The sequence below is a fragment of the Lucilia sericata genome, unplaced genomic scaffold (assembly GCF_015586225.1).
Source record: "Lucilia sericata isolate MDLA Ls3-8-SP2 unplaced genomic scaffold, ASM1558622v1 Contig000774F_arrow, whole genome shotgun sequence".
Taxonomy (NCBI): domain Eukaryota; kingdom Metazoa; phylum Arthropoda; class Insecta; order Diptera; family Calliphoridae; genus Lucilia; species Lucilia sericata.
In genome coordinates this window covers 123,025-139,856 of record NW_023994769.1, presented here as the reverse complement: position 1 = coordinate 139,856, position 16,832 = coordinate 123,025, and positions in this window count along the sequence as shown.

The window sequence follows — 16,832 nt, the reverse complement described above, 5'->3', positions numbered from 1 at the left end:
TTGGTATCGACTTGAATGAAATCGATAACAATAGATTCGATGAGTAGTATTGACAAGAATAGAATCGATTGGAATAGACTAGAACAAAGTCAATAGAGTCAAATGCATCCACAAGAATGGTCGATCGCTTATAGTAGAATCGATTGGAATCGACTATAAGTCGAATGGAATAGAATCGATTGGACGCTACAAGAAAACAGTCGAATGGAATCAAATAGAATAGAGCCGATTGGACTCAACTAGAATAGCTTCGATTGGAATCGAATAGAAAAGAGTCAATTGGAAACAACTAGAATTGAGTCGATTGGAATCGTTTAAAGTAGAGTCAATAGAATCCACTAGAATAATCGATTGGAGACTATTAAAATAGAGTCGAAGAATAGATTAGAATGGAATCGAATAGAATTGAGTCGATTGGACTCGACTACAATAGAGTCGATTGGGATAGGCAAGAATAGAGTCGATTGGAATCGATTAAAACAGTGTAAATAGAATCCACAAGAATAGCGAATGGAATTTTTAAATAGAGTCGAAGAATAGAGTTGAATAGAATCGAATAGAGTCGATTGGTCTCGACTAGAATAGAGTCTATGTGAATCGATTAAAATAAGTCAATTGACTCCACAAGAATAACTGATTGGATTCGAAGAATAGAGTTGAATGGAATCGACTAGAATAGAGTCGATTACAATAGACAAGAACACAGTCGATTGGAATCGAATAATGGAATCGACCAGAATAGAGTTAATTGGAATCGATTACAGTAGAGACGATTGGAACCGAGTAGAATAGAGTCGAATATAGAGTTGATTGAAATCGATTACAATAGAGTCGAGTGGAATCGACTAGAATAGAGTCGAGTGGAATCGATTACAGTAGTGTAATAAAGTCGAGTATAAAGTCGATTGAAATCGATTAGAAGAGAGTCTATCGAATACAGACGAATCGATTAGAATGGAATTGACTAGAACAGAGTCGACTTGAATCGACTAATGTAGAGTCTATTGAAATCGAATAGATTAGAGTTGAATGGAATTGAATAGAATAGAGTCGATTTTAGTTAATTACAACAGAGTTGATTGGAGTAGATTAGAAAATAGTCGATGGAATCGACCAGAAAATAGTAGGAAAATAGGAGTAGAACAGAATCGGCTAGGAAACAGACAAATGGACTAAAATAGGGTCATTTACAATAGATCAGAATAGAGTCTAATGGTATCCGCAAGAATAAACTCAATGGGTAAAACTCAATCGATAAAAATAGGATCGATTGTAATCAATATCGATCGACCGAATAGACTCGAATAGAATCGATGTAAACGAATTGAAACCGACTTGATTATATTCATTCATATTGAATCTTTAGTAGAACAGTTTTGGAATCAAAACCTTAGATGCAATGTAAACGAATAAAGAAAAGTTGTCTGAAATCAACGATAATAGAGTTCAATAGACGCAATTTCTAAGAAAAATTTTTGTTGCATAACAGTATAAAATCAATAAAATAATTTGAAATTTAAAATAGCTTTATTTTCACTTTTGTTCAATACATTTCTTAATATAATTCCTTTCAATTTCATGATTCCCTTAGGAAAACTACAAGAAAAACACATTTGTATTTTAAAATTCTCAAATTAACATTTTCATGACGATTGCACATTGAGTAATTGTAAATTTCAAATATATTAAACACAGCATTTATAGAAAGCAATTTCCATTTCATTTGCAAACAAACAAAAACAGCTCCTTAAGCATTCAAACCATCACAGCATAATTTTAATTAAATCTATTACTTACTTGCAAGTATTGTTGCCTCTCACATATGTATATACATATAAATATATTAATGATTTAGTCGTGTTACCAATTGTCATTAGACGTAAATTACTAATGATGATAAAGAAGTTGGCCAAAAGATCAGTCAGCCGTCATCACCTGCATGAGAAGAAATGATTGAATAAATGACTGTAAAACCAAATCAATTCGAGTGACAATTTAGAAATGTATTTAAGAATAAATGTTGATTTCAATTCATGTCTGTTGTCTGTGTACCATTAAAGTAAATATAAAATCGTGTGTTTCTACATCGGTGTGTGGCATATTAATAGTTCAATTACAAATAATTATAATCTTAAGCTTAAAGTAAATTACTACTTCTGAAAACTGGCTGCTGATTTGTAACTGAAACCGTTGGCTAAATAAATAAATTAAATAAATAGATACTTCTGACATTTCAATTCAAGCTTAATCCGGCTTTACTTTGGTTTTAGAATTTTGTCTTTGTGAGCACTGTTTCAAGAAATCGACGAGAATGTAATCGACTGGAAGAAACGAGAATATAAACGATTGGAAACTGGAATATATCCGATGGGATTTAATTGGAAATAGTGTGAATTGAAATCGATTGGAATCAACTAGAATATACATTAATAAAACCGCTTGGATTCGATTACAATAGAGTAAACTAGGGTTGGAATAGAATCTATTCGAGTCGACTAGAACAGAGCCAATTAGAATCGATTAGAATAGAGTCAATTGTAATCGAATATAATCGAATATAACAATTAATTGTTATCTATTAGAACATGGTTGATTAGAATCGGCCAGTTCAAATGGATCGATTGGAGTAAGTAATTGACATATAGGAATTGTTTGGAATCACATAGAATAGAGTCGATTCGAATCGACTAGAAATGGAGTCGACTAGAATAGAGCTAATTAAAATCAATTAGAATAGAATCAAAGATAATCGATGGAATGAACATTTGATTGTAATCGATTAGCATATAGTCTATTGGAATCTACCAGTATAAATGGATCGATTGGAATCAATAATTGATTGTAATCGATTAGAATATATTCGATTGGAAACGACTAGTTAAATGCCAATTGAAATCGGACGAACATATTGCAATTGTTTGACATCATGTAGCATAGACTCGATTTGAATCGATTCGTATTAAGACGATTGGAGTCGACTAGAACAGAAAAGAGAAGAAGAGAATGATTCCCTAAGAATAACTTAAAAAGATTCCATTGTAATCAAGTAGAATGGGGATCGACCAAAATAGAATCGATTTGTAGCAACTAGAATTAAGTTGATTTGATATCGATTATTGACTCAATTTGAAGATTCCAATTAGAATCGATTAGAATATTTCTGTTCAAATGCCATAAAATCTCTAAACTCGGCTTAAGTAAATGAAACCTTTTAAAAATATCTTCTTCCAAATCTGAGAAATTATAATGTTTGCAACAATTTGAAATTGTCAAAGTGTTGTGGTGATATTTGCTGTAGTGCTGTTTAAGTCGTTGTTTTTTTTTTTTTTCTTCATTCATTGAATTGAAGTATTTGGTTGTCAGTTAAATCATCTCCTTTTTAATGTCACTGTAATCTTTGGAAGTTTTTGTTGTTGTATTTGCTGTCGTTGTTTGTGTTTGCATTGTTCATATGGACAATTCACAATTCAAACTGTCAACAATTGCTACAGATTCCAGTCGCATTCAACAATGTTGACAGCAGCTGATCTAGAAGACAAAATTTTTTCTGTAGTTTTTGCATCGTTATTGTTGGGTATTTTTTTTTTTCATCATCTTCTTCTTCAACTCCTCTGATGACTTTTGGTTTCTTTTCTCCAACATTGTGGCGTGTATGTATGTGTGATGATCTCCCAATTGCTGAATATTTTTCTCATGATCAATAATATTGTAAAGGAGAAAAAAAAAACTAAAAAGAAGTTTCAGGCAATAAATACTGTCCACAATTGCAGTCGTTGTTGGTATGAGAAGTATTAAAGGTTTTAAGTAATACTTTAAAAATCTTAACAAACTTAATGATCATTTTAAAATAAAATTATAATGATAATTATAATGATGATCTGCTGGGCAAGAAAGAAAGAAAGACAACAACTACAACCATTCCAACTTAAGATGATGACAGTTTTGTTTGGTGGTGATCAATGAATACTGATCACCATAAAGAAAAGTAAATGAATGAACGAACGAACAGTGTGCAGCTCTCACAGAGCAAAACTCTCCAGTAAAGGGTTATCTGCATACCTTACTCCTGCTGGCAGTAGAAGTTGTACGAATAGTTTTGATCATTGTATGCTCTGCTATAAATGTCAACAATGTCACTTGAAATCTGTTTGACATTGCGGATGATCGCGCTTATGTTTTGCGAAGGTAATCATTTTCAACAACAACTACAACAGCAGCATGATCATCAAGATCCCTTTATCGAACTTTGTATGTAGTATTCCCTTACTTCTGTTTATGTCCTGTCACTTATACCATTCCATACCATGTCATACTCATATTCATGTTTAAAATAATATTGTTGCTCTTTCAATGTTGCTGTGTGTTGTTACAACAACAACATTTAAAGATGAATATATATGTATGTTGTTGTGCTGCTGCTGTTGTTGTCTGCTCCTTTCGTTATTGTCAAATATAATAATGTATGACTCGTTTAATATGCTTTTGATTAAACTATCTTTAAGTTAAATTAATTTTCTGTTTCTTCCTGCGATTTACCAGCAACAACACCGTCACAGTCCTAAGACAGCAACTACAATATGACGACGTTGAGTACTCGCACAATGGTATGCAGTGACTGAGTGGTTGTTGCGTTTGTTGCACGATCTGTTGGTGGTGAAACTTGCTGGTTGTTGTTATTTTTAGTTCGATATTGTTACAATTCTTCTGCTTAAAAGTGCCATGTATTTGTTGTGTTTTAAAGCTTTTTGTTAATTTTATTGAATTCCTGCTCCTTTTTCTTGGAGCTTTTTTTTTTCTTCTTCCTTTTCAGCGTTTTTCTACACTTATTTTTAGCTTTTATTTTCTGTGTCTTTTGCAGTCTTTTGTGTAAATGTCTGTGTTGACAATGAGTATCATTTTGTCGTTGTCCTGTCAAGCGTTACCATACAAATGACATTCGTACAAGACAGTCACTTATGTTGAAGTGATGTTAAATTAATGGTGGAATGCGTAAAGAAACAACAGAATAGAAGTAGTAGAAGAAGAAGACAACAATGATGGTGCTACAAAGAAGCATTACAGAATACTGAAAAGGAAAATGCTTTTGTGTCAGTAGTAGAGATAGAAATATGAATGTATGTAGTTGCCATCATTGTAAACGATCTAGTATAATGAAAGTTAAAATGATTGATGATAATTGTGGCGAAAAATACCAGTGAAAATGTTACTTAGATTCTCAAGATTCTTAACTCTGTACAAAGAAGTCATTTAAAAATTTATGAGATTTCATTTATTGCAAAGCTGTTGGTTTTTTGTAATCTTTTAGCGAAGAATTAAAAAAAAAAACTTTTATTTTGTAGAATTTGAATACTGGAGGACTAAAACAGAAAGTTTTCTTTATAATAAGAAAACATAAATTTTGAAGAACTCTTTTAAAAAAAAAAATTCTGGCGTTTTGATAAAACTTAATACAAAAAGTTTTCCATAGCTTTACAGACATGATCCTTTCACTAAAACTTTTTTTCGAAAAAGAGCTTTCTTCACTGAACAGCTTTCTAAAAAATTTTTATGAAAGAAAACAAGGTTTTCAAAGAAATTATTTTTAGTAAAATTTGTTTTTGATTGTTGGCAAAGAAAGCTTTTTCGCAAAAAGAGCTTTTGCCCAAAAATGTTTTAACAAGAGGTTTTCACTAAAAAGCTACTTTTTCCAAAAGAGCTTTCAAACGAAAATGCCCAATAAAGCTTTTTAACATAAAAATTAAAAAACCTCTTTTCGCCAAAAGCTTTTTTTATTTGAAAATATTGTATTAATGAAAAAGCTACATACGTATATTAAAAAAACAGTTTTTTCAACATAAAAACCATTTTAACAAAAGGAGCTTTTTTTAACAAAATAGAGCTTTTTCACCAAAAGCTTTTTTTATTCGAAAAAATTGTATTAATGAAAAAGCACATATATTAACAAAACAGTTTTTTCACCATAAAGAGCTTTTTCACCATAAAAAGCTTTTTCACCAAAAGAGAGCTTTTTCATCAAAAATAGATTTTTTTACAAAAACTTGAAATTAAGAATTGCAAAAGAAAAGCATCCTACTGCACAATGATGAACATATTTCTAAAGCTTTTACTATTACTTACTAATCATATAATACAATCAATCTTGAAAACAAACAACAAAAAGTAATTTATAACAAATCATAATTACATTTTTTTTTAAATTGCTGTTACAACGGTTTGTTTTCCTCAACTGATAAGATAAAGCAGATATGTATGTACTTGTTTTCTATACATTAGCACTCAAAAATCCTTAGAGACAAATATACATCCTTAAAGTAGATTAGATCATACAGCATCATGTTCTTGAAACTGATGAATCAATGAAGATACCATCAGGAATTAATAATTAAAACATTGTATTCTTTATTATTACTATTTTTTCTATTATATTATGGTGTTATTCATCCCGGAAAAGGTTGGCTTAAATAAATTAACAAAACCGTTTTTAATTTCTCCCCAGATACAATAGAATCAATAGAAAACATGCCATAAAACATGAGGCCACTCATGTTTAGCTTAAATCTAATTAACACACACAATACACCGATACAAGAACATACTCTCAAACCTATGACAACTTTTAACAATTAATTGGAAGAAAACACACGCACTTACATACATACATTCTTAGTTACTAACTTACAAAGGAATCCATAGAGTGGGGACAATGGCTAGATGGATAGAAAATAAAGAATGGGAAACCATAATAAGCCATAATAATCAATATGCCATAATAAGTGTTGAAAGTATTGAAAATTGTCAAACCACCACAGACAATGGACCACAACGACAGTAAAAGCTACAGCAGCAGCAGTAACAGCAACAGCAACAAATGCTCAATATAAAGTTTTCCTAGAGTTGTACATTGGGGATTTCATAATAAAACTAAAACAAGGAAAAACGAAATCAACACTTTGGTCCGCCAGTCATTCATACTAAACATTCATTCAGTGGAGGGGCCTAAGAAAACAATGCCACCAACCAACCACCAACCAAGTAACCAACCAACTATCCATCCACACAGAAGCAATTTCAGAGAGAGAGATCAGTTGAGGTGGAAAAGAAAAGCATGTGACACAAATGCCAGTTACAACAAATATGGCACACCAAGGCGACAATTGTTGTCTTTGTAGACAATAGACGGCGTCAAAAAATAATCGTCTGTAACTTTGGTCGCGTCAGTGGCATCAGAAGAGAATGAAGAACGATCTCTCGTACGTTCGTTGGTTGGTTGTGGATCAATCGATCGAACGATAGATCGTTCAATTGATCTTAACAGTGTTTTAGAATTTAGACGTGCGTATGTACTTAATATACAAACAGCCATAAAATAAAGTGTTCTCCCTAAAGGAAGACTTACGCGAAATCTTGGAAGAAATGTGGATTAACAATTTTAGCAGCAATAGAACATTTGTGTGTGTGTGTGTACGTGTGTTTTCATGTGTTTGTTGCATACTTGAAGTGTCTAGTGTTTAACATTTATTGTTAGTTGGACTTTAAACAATGTTGCCATATTTGGGACAAGAATGATGCGCACGCGTACAAGCGCATTCTGAACAAAAATAAAATACAACCAGAGTAGCTTTTTATGGTCAAAACCAAATGAATTCTTTTATAAAAAATAAAAAAAAACAACAACAACAAATCATTGTGTAGTGTGTGGAAGTGTTTTGTCATTTGGAAAAACTTCATGTTTCCTCATATTTCTTTACATTAACACACGCTTACTGAGTCAGTCAGTCATTTGTACGTTCGTTCGCTTGTTCTGGTCCATCGATTCTTATTGGACTTTTTGGTATTTTTATTGTCCACCGGTGGCGGTAATGCTAGAGTGGAGTAGAGTAGTTTGGAGCTTTGGTGTGGTAATGATTTCAGTTTGTTTATTGATGTGTGTTATTTGGTTCAGGCATGGAAAATTTAAGTTTAAATTTTTTGTTTTAATTGTACTTTTTTTGGAATTAATTTTCGAATTTTTTCTATTATCTATTCCATGGACTTGTGACTGTTGTATCTGTCAACTAGTCCATGGACTAATCTAAGACTTTGGTCTAGTTTGGACTGCCTATGATGACTATTATGTTGACTAGTCTATATCCCAGTGCTAGCCTATAGACCTTTACAAATCCTAAGACCAGTTTTGGATAAGATTAGCCCTAGTAAAATGACTAGTTAATAAACTAGTCCAAAGATTAGTCTAAGGAAATGTCTTACTCCTATTCTATGAACTGGTCTTCTATAGTTCTATACTCTGAATAGTTCAAGGATAAACAGTTTGGATTATTCTATGGACTTTGTCTAAGGACTAGTCTATAGAGCTGACCTTAGATTAGTCTGGGACCTGTTGACCAATAAATACACTAGTCTAGGGAGTGGACTATTGATTAGTCAATTAACTAGAATTATTAGCAAAACTTTATAATGTGAAAAAATTAATTCACAAAAACTGATTTTAGCAGATACAGCTTTTTCACAAAAACGAGCTTTTTACACAAAAAAACATTTTTACATAAAAGAGCTTTAAAAAAAAGAGCCTTGTACTCGAAACAACTTTTACATAAAAGAGCTTTTTCCAAAAAAAAAGTTATTTCAAAAATTGTCTTTTGGCAAACAAAATAGTTTTTTCATAAAAGAAGAACTTTTTTAACAAAAAGGGCTTTTTCAGCAAAAATAGCTTTCTACCAAAAAGTATTTTCAAAAAATGGAACTTATTACAACAGATGAGTTTGTTTTACAAAAAAGACCTTTGGCAGATACAGCTTTTTCACAAAAAGAGCTTTTTACAAAAAAAAAACCTTTTTACATAAATAAGCTTTAAAAAGGAGCTTTTTACTAGAAACAACTTTTACGTAAAAGAGCTTTTTCCAAAAAAAATTATTTCAAAAAGAGTCTTTTGGCAAACAGATTTATTTTTTTATAAAAGAAGAACTTTTTCAACAAAAAGAGCTTTTTTTTAGCAAAAAGAGCTTTTTTAGCAAAAAGAACTTTTTGAGCAAAAAGAGCTTTTTTAGCAAAAAGTATTTGTCAAAAAATTTAACTTATTGCAACAGAAGAGTTTGTTTCACAAAAAAGAGCTTTTTACACAAAAGAGCTTTTTAATTTTTTTTCATCAAAGAAGAACTTTTTCGCGAAGCTTTTATTGTATTCGAGAGCTTGTCAACAAAAAGACCCTTTTTACCAAAAAGTATTTGTCAAAAAATTAAACTTATTCCAACATAAGAGTTTGTTTCACAAAAAAGAGCTTTTTACACAAAAGAGCTTTTAATTTTTTTTTTATTTTTCATTAAAGAATAACTTTTTCGCGAAGGTCGTTTTGTATTCGGGAGATCAAAAAATACAATAATACTTAATTTTCCATCTCCGAATTGATCTATCTATGATGTTGTTGGTTTTGTGTGATGTGCTAAAAGACAATTGTTGTAACATGTCATGTTTTAGCATGTTCTGTTAGTGACGCTTGGTTGCTTTTAGATGTTTCCAGTTCTCTAACATTCTTCTTCATTTCCCTCTTGACCATCTTCCATAGTTGCTTCAATTACAAATGAACAGCAAAAATCCAATAAAGGTTAGATAATTGCAGACGCCACACGTTTTATTTTGTTGTTGTTGTTAGTTTATTTTAAAATAACAACAAATAAAATAAAATTGTTTGAAATACAACAAGCCACATTCATTTAGCCACAATGATGAAGATGATGCTGTTGTTATGTACCCAGCAAAAACATGGTAATGATTAGTAGTTACCCAACAACTTACTTTTCAATGTGTACTACAGAACGTCTGCATTATTTAGAAGGTCTCTGTCATTGTAGGCGATCTAAGTAAATTATAACTTAACTCCCTATTTTTAAGCGAGCGTGATACTTAAGTACTTGGTTCAAATGTCATCACTGAGCTAAACTAAGTAATATAAGTTTTTGCTGGGTGGTTTGTTGTTAATGATGTCTTTTTACTTAAGTCTTCTGTTTTTTGGTTTAACTTACATTATTAGTATTGTGTATTAAAGAGTGTGACATTACTTCTGTTACTGTTAACTTTTCAGTTTTTTTTTTTTAATTTTGTTGTCCAAAAACAAACACAATCCAACAACAAACAAACAACATTAATTATGCAGTACACGTGCATTTCAAGAATCACAAAACTTTGTAAACTTTTGTCATCACACCATATCGGTGAGACAATTTCCCATGAAGTCTCTTCCACTTTTGTTTTTTTTTCGTTGTTGTTGCTGTTGATGATGCGGCTGCTGTTGCTGATGATCATGATGCGATACTTCCACTGACATGTCTGAAGGTTGTTGTTATTTAACATTTATTGGTGTTGTTGTTGTAGTTGTTGCTTGTTATGCGGAAGAAGCGATTAATACAATTATAAAGAAATAAAAGTTTTCTCGATTAAAAAAAATATTGGGTCACCAGCACAACGTTACAAAAATCATTTTAAGTTGTTAGAATTTTTGTCTGAGTTGTCAATCGATATCCAATTAGATTCATATAATGTCATAGTAATTAGCAGTGTTTGATTTTGCGTGAAAGAATTTTAATGTTGAGTTTATTATTTGAAATGATCTTTGATCATGGTTAAGGAGCTTTTTTGAAATATTGTATAAAAAGCTCAAAATTTCGTTGATAATAGTAAAAGTTATTAGATTCTAATCGGTTTTAAAAATTATTATCCTAACAAACAAGATCAGTGATCGGTGAAGAGCTTTCTAATGAACTCTTGTTTTCTCTCGTAAGTAATATCATTCATGTATAAAATAGATACAAAAGCTGTAAGATTGCTCATTCGTAATTAATGTTAACGATAACTAATCAACACAGCAAAACTTTGAGAGAGAGAGAACAGTTGAGGAGTAAAATGAAAGCTTTATTATATATAGTCTAGCTAAGACTAGCTAGACTAATCAATGGTCTAGTCTATTGTGTAGTTTGTGGACCAATCCATTGATTCTATTAAATAGTATATGAACTAACTGAATATAAGCAATTATTAACTGAAAGCTTTACTCCCGAAAGCTCTAAGATCACTAAATAGATTAGAATGGACGACAGTGAACGTATATATAATCGAAAGTATATAAATCCTTAGTAGTTAAAAAACAAAAATCTAGTTAATTGAGAGATCGATCTTAATAAGTTATAATATAGACATTTGGAAGTACCTATTAATCTGATAATTACAGCTCATTACTAAGTAAGACATATGGTAATGACTTGACACTAAAAGCACTTAATCATTACGAGAAATTATACAAAACTAAAAGCTTTTTTAAAAAAATTAATCAGAAATCTAGTACTAGACCAGTACATGATTGAACAAGTCCTAGGAACATGAAACATTTATTTAAAAATAAAATAAAAACAATTTCATAATTTGCACGCAACATTTTTTTTCAGCTTTATGTTATCTTGATATGGTTGCAGTTCTTGTGCCACACACATAACCCTCTTAAGACACATTTACTAAATAAATAAATAATAATAAAAAAAAATATTTATTTATTGACTACAACAATCCTGAATGTTGTTAATGTTGTTGGCCTGTTAACGTCATGATATTTAATATCCTTTCGTTTACAACATAATTAATAAACAACACTGTTGTTGTGGCTGCTGCTGACGACGATGATGTTGAGTGCATCATATGTTGCATATGCTGTTGTTGTCGTTGTAATCATAGCCAGAAGATACAATAAAACTACTACCATACTGGGAGAAAGAACATGGCAGCAGAAATAGTTTTGAGTTAATAAACTCAACTTTAATAAAATCATTTGTCAACTTTAATAGAAATACATACATACGGCTGTTAATGCTACAGCATCTTTCTAGCAGCTACATGTAGCAAACAACTTTGGTGATCTACGAGAAAATCGCGTGACTAATACCAGAATCATGTTGAAGAAGACCATAAATGTGTGGAAAAAATGCTGAAGATACCAACAATGAAATAAAGAAATGAATTTAACAGCAAAATCAATTGATTTTATAGAAGTTGATGTTGTTCCTATAAAGATTAAAACAATAACAAAGTGAGGTCAACAAATTGAAACTAAATACTTGAGTCAAAGTTATGCCTGCACATCCTGATGATGATAAACCCCACCAGCTTCTTGCTATGCACTAGCGGAAGGGAGGGAAGACACACAGACAGACACAGATAAATATAGGAAAATCTGTAAAAAGAACAGAAAAAAAAACTGAAGCTGAAGATCATAAGCCAAGACTTAAATAAATGAAAAGGAAGTTCCTGGCTGATGCCAATACTGATGCTGCTGCATTTTGCAGAGATCGTGTTTAAGAGATTGTGTTGGTTATTGCTTGTTTGTTTGTACTATGGCTCTTAAAGATCGTTTTAAACCTGACACTAGCTGTGGATGGCTGGCTGAGATGTAAGATTGACTCTCATACACACACACATACACACACATTTACTCATTGAAGGATGGTAGATTGTTGAGCTAACTAAACTGGCATGTAACGTAGTGGCTAAAGGATTTTTTAATTGCTGACCATGTTGTTCGATCTAAAGATCTCAGTATGATCACAAATAACTTGCAACAAATACTCACATAAAGACACACACTAACAAAAACACACGCATGAGCTGTTTCCAAGTCTCCAACGTACGGGAACATATTATGGGCATACAATCGCTTGTTTAATCATTCATTTGGAATGGCATTTTAAAAATGCACCGCTTTTGTACACCGCACTGTGAGCAACGGCAGCAGCAGCAGCATCCAGCCACAAACAGCGGTATTTGTATTATCAGTACAACAATAACAACAACGTCTGAATGGCAACAACAAACGTATTTGCAACAGATGTGCTTTTTTTTAGTCACCGTGTTGTTTGTGGTGTAGTGTTGAGCTTTTTGCGCATTTCACGTTGCACATTGTATGTTTGTATTTGGAAGTGGCATTATCTTTTCAGCAGCCACACATTATAATCGTTTATAGCCAGAAAGAAAGAGTGAGAAAGCAAGATCAAGCAACAAAAACTAAATAAGTTTTTTTTTTTTTTGTATTGCAAATACCTCAAATGTCAAAGTAAAACGTTTAAAAATCTCATAAAATGATTGTGGCAAATTCAACTAAACATACATTCTACATTCAACATTTTACCATTTATCCAAGCAGCCATTTAGTCAGTCAGTCGGACGAACATTTGTACCACCAGCTCCCTCTCAAACTTGTACGATATTAAACATCTGTTTGTTTGGTTGACTCTGGTTTTTAGGCATCCATCCATACGTTTGTCTGTTTATTTGTTACGGAAATCTCAGTTTGTTGTTGCTCATTTCTTTGCAAATGAAAGGAAATGCTTTATATCAATTAGCTGAGCACTAATTACTGCAATACCTTGTAACATATTTTTTTATTTATTTGGTTTTTACCTGGTTGCTCTTTCCTGCGGCTGTAGAACGCCAAATACTTGTGAATCTTGGTTGCACTGCCACTGTTGCAGCAGTTGAGGTTGGTTGCGAAATAATGGCATGTATTTTGCGCTTACATGGTGCACATTGTTCTCTTAAGAGTAGCTGTGTTTAGTGTTTTTTTTTTGCTAAGGATCACTTGGTGACTGCTCACAATCATTCTTACAATCTTTTGTCTTATACAAGTGACCATTTGTTGTATTGATTGTTTACAAAGTGAAATCCTTTTTCGTGTTGTGGCTGTTTAAAAACAGAGAGGAAAAAACTTTCAATGGATTAAAATTTTTAGAAATTTTTGAAAATTTGGATAAACATCACACAAATGTAATAATGTGCTGCAAAGATACAAGCGGGATCGTCGCAACTTCTGAAAGCCTTAGAGATCAAGCACTTGAGTAACATTATTTTCCAGTTAAGTTCAAGTTCAGTCTAGATCAGTTCTAGTTAAGTTCTAGCTCAGTTCTAGTTCAGTTCTAGTTCAGTTCTAGTTCAGTTCTAGTTCAGTTCTAGTTCAGTTCTAGTTCAGTTCTAGTTCAGTTCTAGTTCAGTTCTAGTTCAGTTCTAGTTAAGTTCTAGTTAAGTTCTAGTTAAGTTCTAGTTCAGTTCTAGTTCAGTTCTAGTTCAGTTCTAGTTCAGTTCTAGTTCAGTTCTAGATCAGTTCTAGTTCAGTTCTAGTTCAGTTCTAGTTCAGTTCTAGTTCAGTTCTAGTTAAGTTCTAGTTAAGTTCTAGTTAAGTTCTAGTTAAGTTCTAGTTCAGTTCAGTTCTAGTTCAGTTCTAGTTCAGTTCTAGTTCAGTTCTAGTTCAGTTCTAGTTCAGTTCTAGTTCAGTTCTAGATCAGTTCTAGATCAGTTCTAGTTCAGTTCTACTTCAGTTCTAGTTAGTTCTAGTTCAGTTCTAGTTCAGTTCTAGTTTCTAGTTCAGTTCTAGTTCAGTTCTAGTTCAGTTCTAGTTCAGTTCTAGTTCAGTTCTAGTTCAGTTCTAGTTCAGTTCTAGTTCAGTTCTAGTTCAGTTCTAGTTCAGTTCTAGTTCAGTTCTAGTTCAGTTCTAGTTCAGTTCTAGTTCAGTTCTAGTTCAGTTCTAGTTCAGTTCTAGTTCTGTTCTAGTTCAGTTCTAGTTCAGTTCTAGTTCAGTTCTAGTTCAGTTCTAGTTCAGTTCTAGTTCAGTTCTAGTTCAGTTCTAGTTCAGTTCTAGTTCAGTTCTAGTTCAGTTCTAGTTCAGTTTCTAGTTCAGTTCTAGTTCAGTTCTAGTTCAGTTCTAGTTCAGTTCTAGTTCAGTTCTAGTTCAGTTCTAGTTCAGTTCTAGTTCAGTTCTAGTTCAGTTCTAGTTCAGTTCTAGTTCAGTTCTAGTTCAGTTCTAGTTCAGTTCTAGTTCAGTTCTAGTTCAGTTCTAGTTCAGTTCTAGTTCAGTTTCTAGTTCAGTTCTAGTTCAGTTCTAGTTCAGTTCTAGTTCAGTTGTCTAGTTCAGTTCTAGTTCAGTTCTAGTTCAGTTCTAGTTCAGTTCTAGTTCAGTTCTAGTTCAGTTCTAGTTCAGTTCTAGTTCAGTTCTAGTTCAGTTCTAGTTCAGTTCTAGTTCAGTTCTAGTTCAGTTCTAGTTCAGTTCTAGTTCAGTTCTAGTTCAGTTCTAGTTCAGTTCTAGTTCAGTTCTAGTTCAGTTCTAGTTCAGTTCAGTTCAATTCAGTTCTAGTTCATTCATTCTAGTTCAATTCAGTTCTAGTTCAATTCAGTTCTAGTTCAATTCAGTTCTAGTTCAATTCAGTTCTAGTTCAATTCAGTTCTAGTCAGTTCTAGTTCAGTTCTAGTTTAGTTCTAGTTCGTTCTAGTTCAGTTCTAGTTCAGTTCTAGTTCAGTTCTAGTTCAGTTCTAGTTCAGTTCTAGTTCAGTTCTAGTTCAGTTCCAGTTCAGTTCTAGTTCAGTTCTAGTTTAGTTTTAATTCAGATCTAGTGATGTTCTAATTTAAAAGCAAAAGCTCCCAGTCGTACGAAAAGCATTTATTACAGTTTTATCTCTTCAAGCTAAATTTAGTTTTTAATTTCATCAAATTGTAACCGAAAACGACATGTTCAATCGTGCAGCTTGGGGATATGAAAACAATGAAACTCAATAAAAAAATCATTCCTTAACGATTTTCAAGTAATCAATCATCATTCCAACACAACACTTTTACTGTTCATTGGATTGATGGCTGTGTTGCTCTGTTGCCGATACTGTTATAGTTACGGATTGTTGTAAATCGTACAAAACAGAACAATGACAAAACAACAGCAGGAGCAATAAGAAAAAAGCTTTTAACAAGCTAAACAACACTTGCGACATTACCTGAAGTTATGTGTGTAATATGTTGTAGAAGTATTTACGTGTTGCTTCATTGTGCGATGGTGTTGCCTTGTAATGTTGGTACGTGTGTGGCCCTTTTTTTACGCTCTCAAATGTTGTTGTGTTTTTTGTATAGTAATGTGAATGTAATTAACAACACGCAAAAAGTTGTATTGTATCATTAATATGATTTTTAAACTTTAAAAAAGTCCCAACAACAGCAGCAACAAAAAATCGTATTTTAAGGTTTTATTGCCATTTTTGGTAATACAATGTAATTTACACAAAACTGAGTTACTACAACTGCCTGCCATCATCACATTGTTCAGCAAGTACTTGTAATTTTAGCTTTACTAGAGTCGAAGTGTTTTGTAGATGAATAGAGACGATCAAAGCTTTTACTACTGATCTTCAGTTGGCAGCAAAGAGGTGGGAAGGCAATCATTTGTTTTTTATTTTTTTTTTTTTGTGTATAAAAAGTTTGACTTGAATATTTCCCATACATTATGAAAAATAATCATCAGCAGCCGCAATTGATTCAACATGGGTGGTCCTGATCGGACATAATTAAGTTACAAATTGTATTTATTAACACAGTATAGTTTTTTGTTCGATTTAAATGTAGTCTCTGTGTCTGTAATATATAACTTATTTTAAATTGTATTTCCAATTAACTTATTTATAGTCCATTGTGAATAAAAAACCCTTGGAATTGCAAACACAATGCTTTCAATGCTAATCAATGTCTTTGATGGAAAATTGTGAATTTTCCATTCTAGTTTTGAACGAGTTCAGTTCTAGTTCAGTTCAAGTTTAGTTCTAGTTCAGTTTCAAGTTCAGTTCTAGTTCAGTTCTAGTTCAGTTCTAGTTCAGTTCTAGTTCAGTTCTAGTTCAGTTCTAGTTCAGTTCTAGTTCAGTTCTAGTTCAGTTCTAGTTCAGTTCTAGTTCAGTTCTAGTTCAGTTCTAGTTCAGTTCTAGTTCAGTTCTAGTTCAGTTCTAGTTCAGTTCTAGTTCAGTTCTAGTTCAGTTCTAGTTCAGTTCTAGTT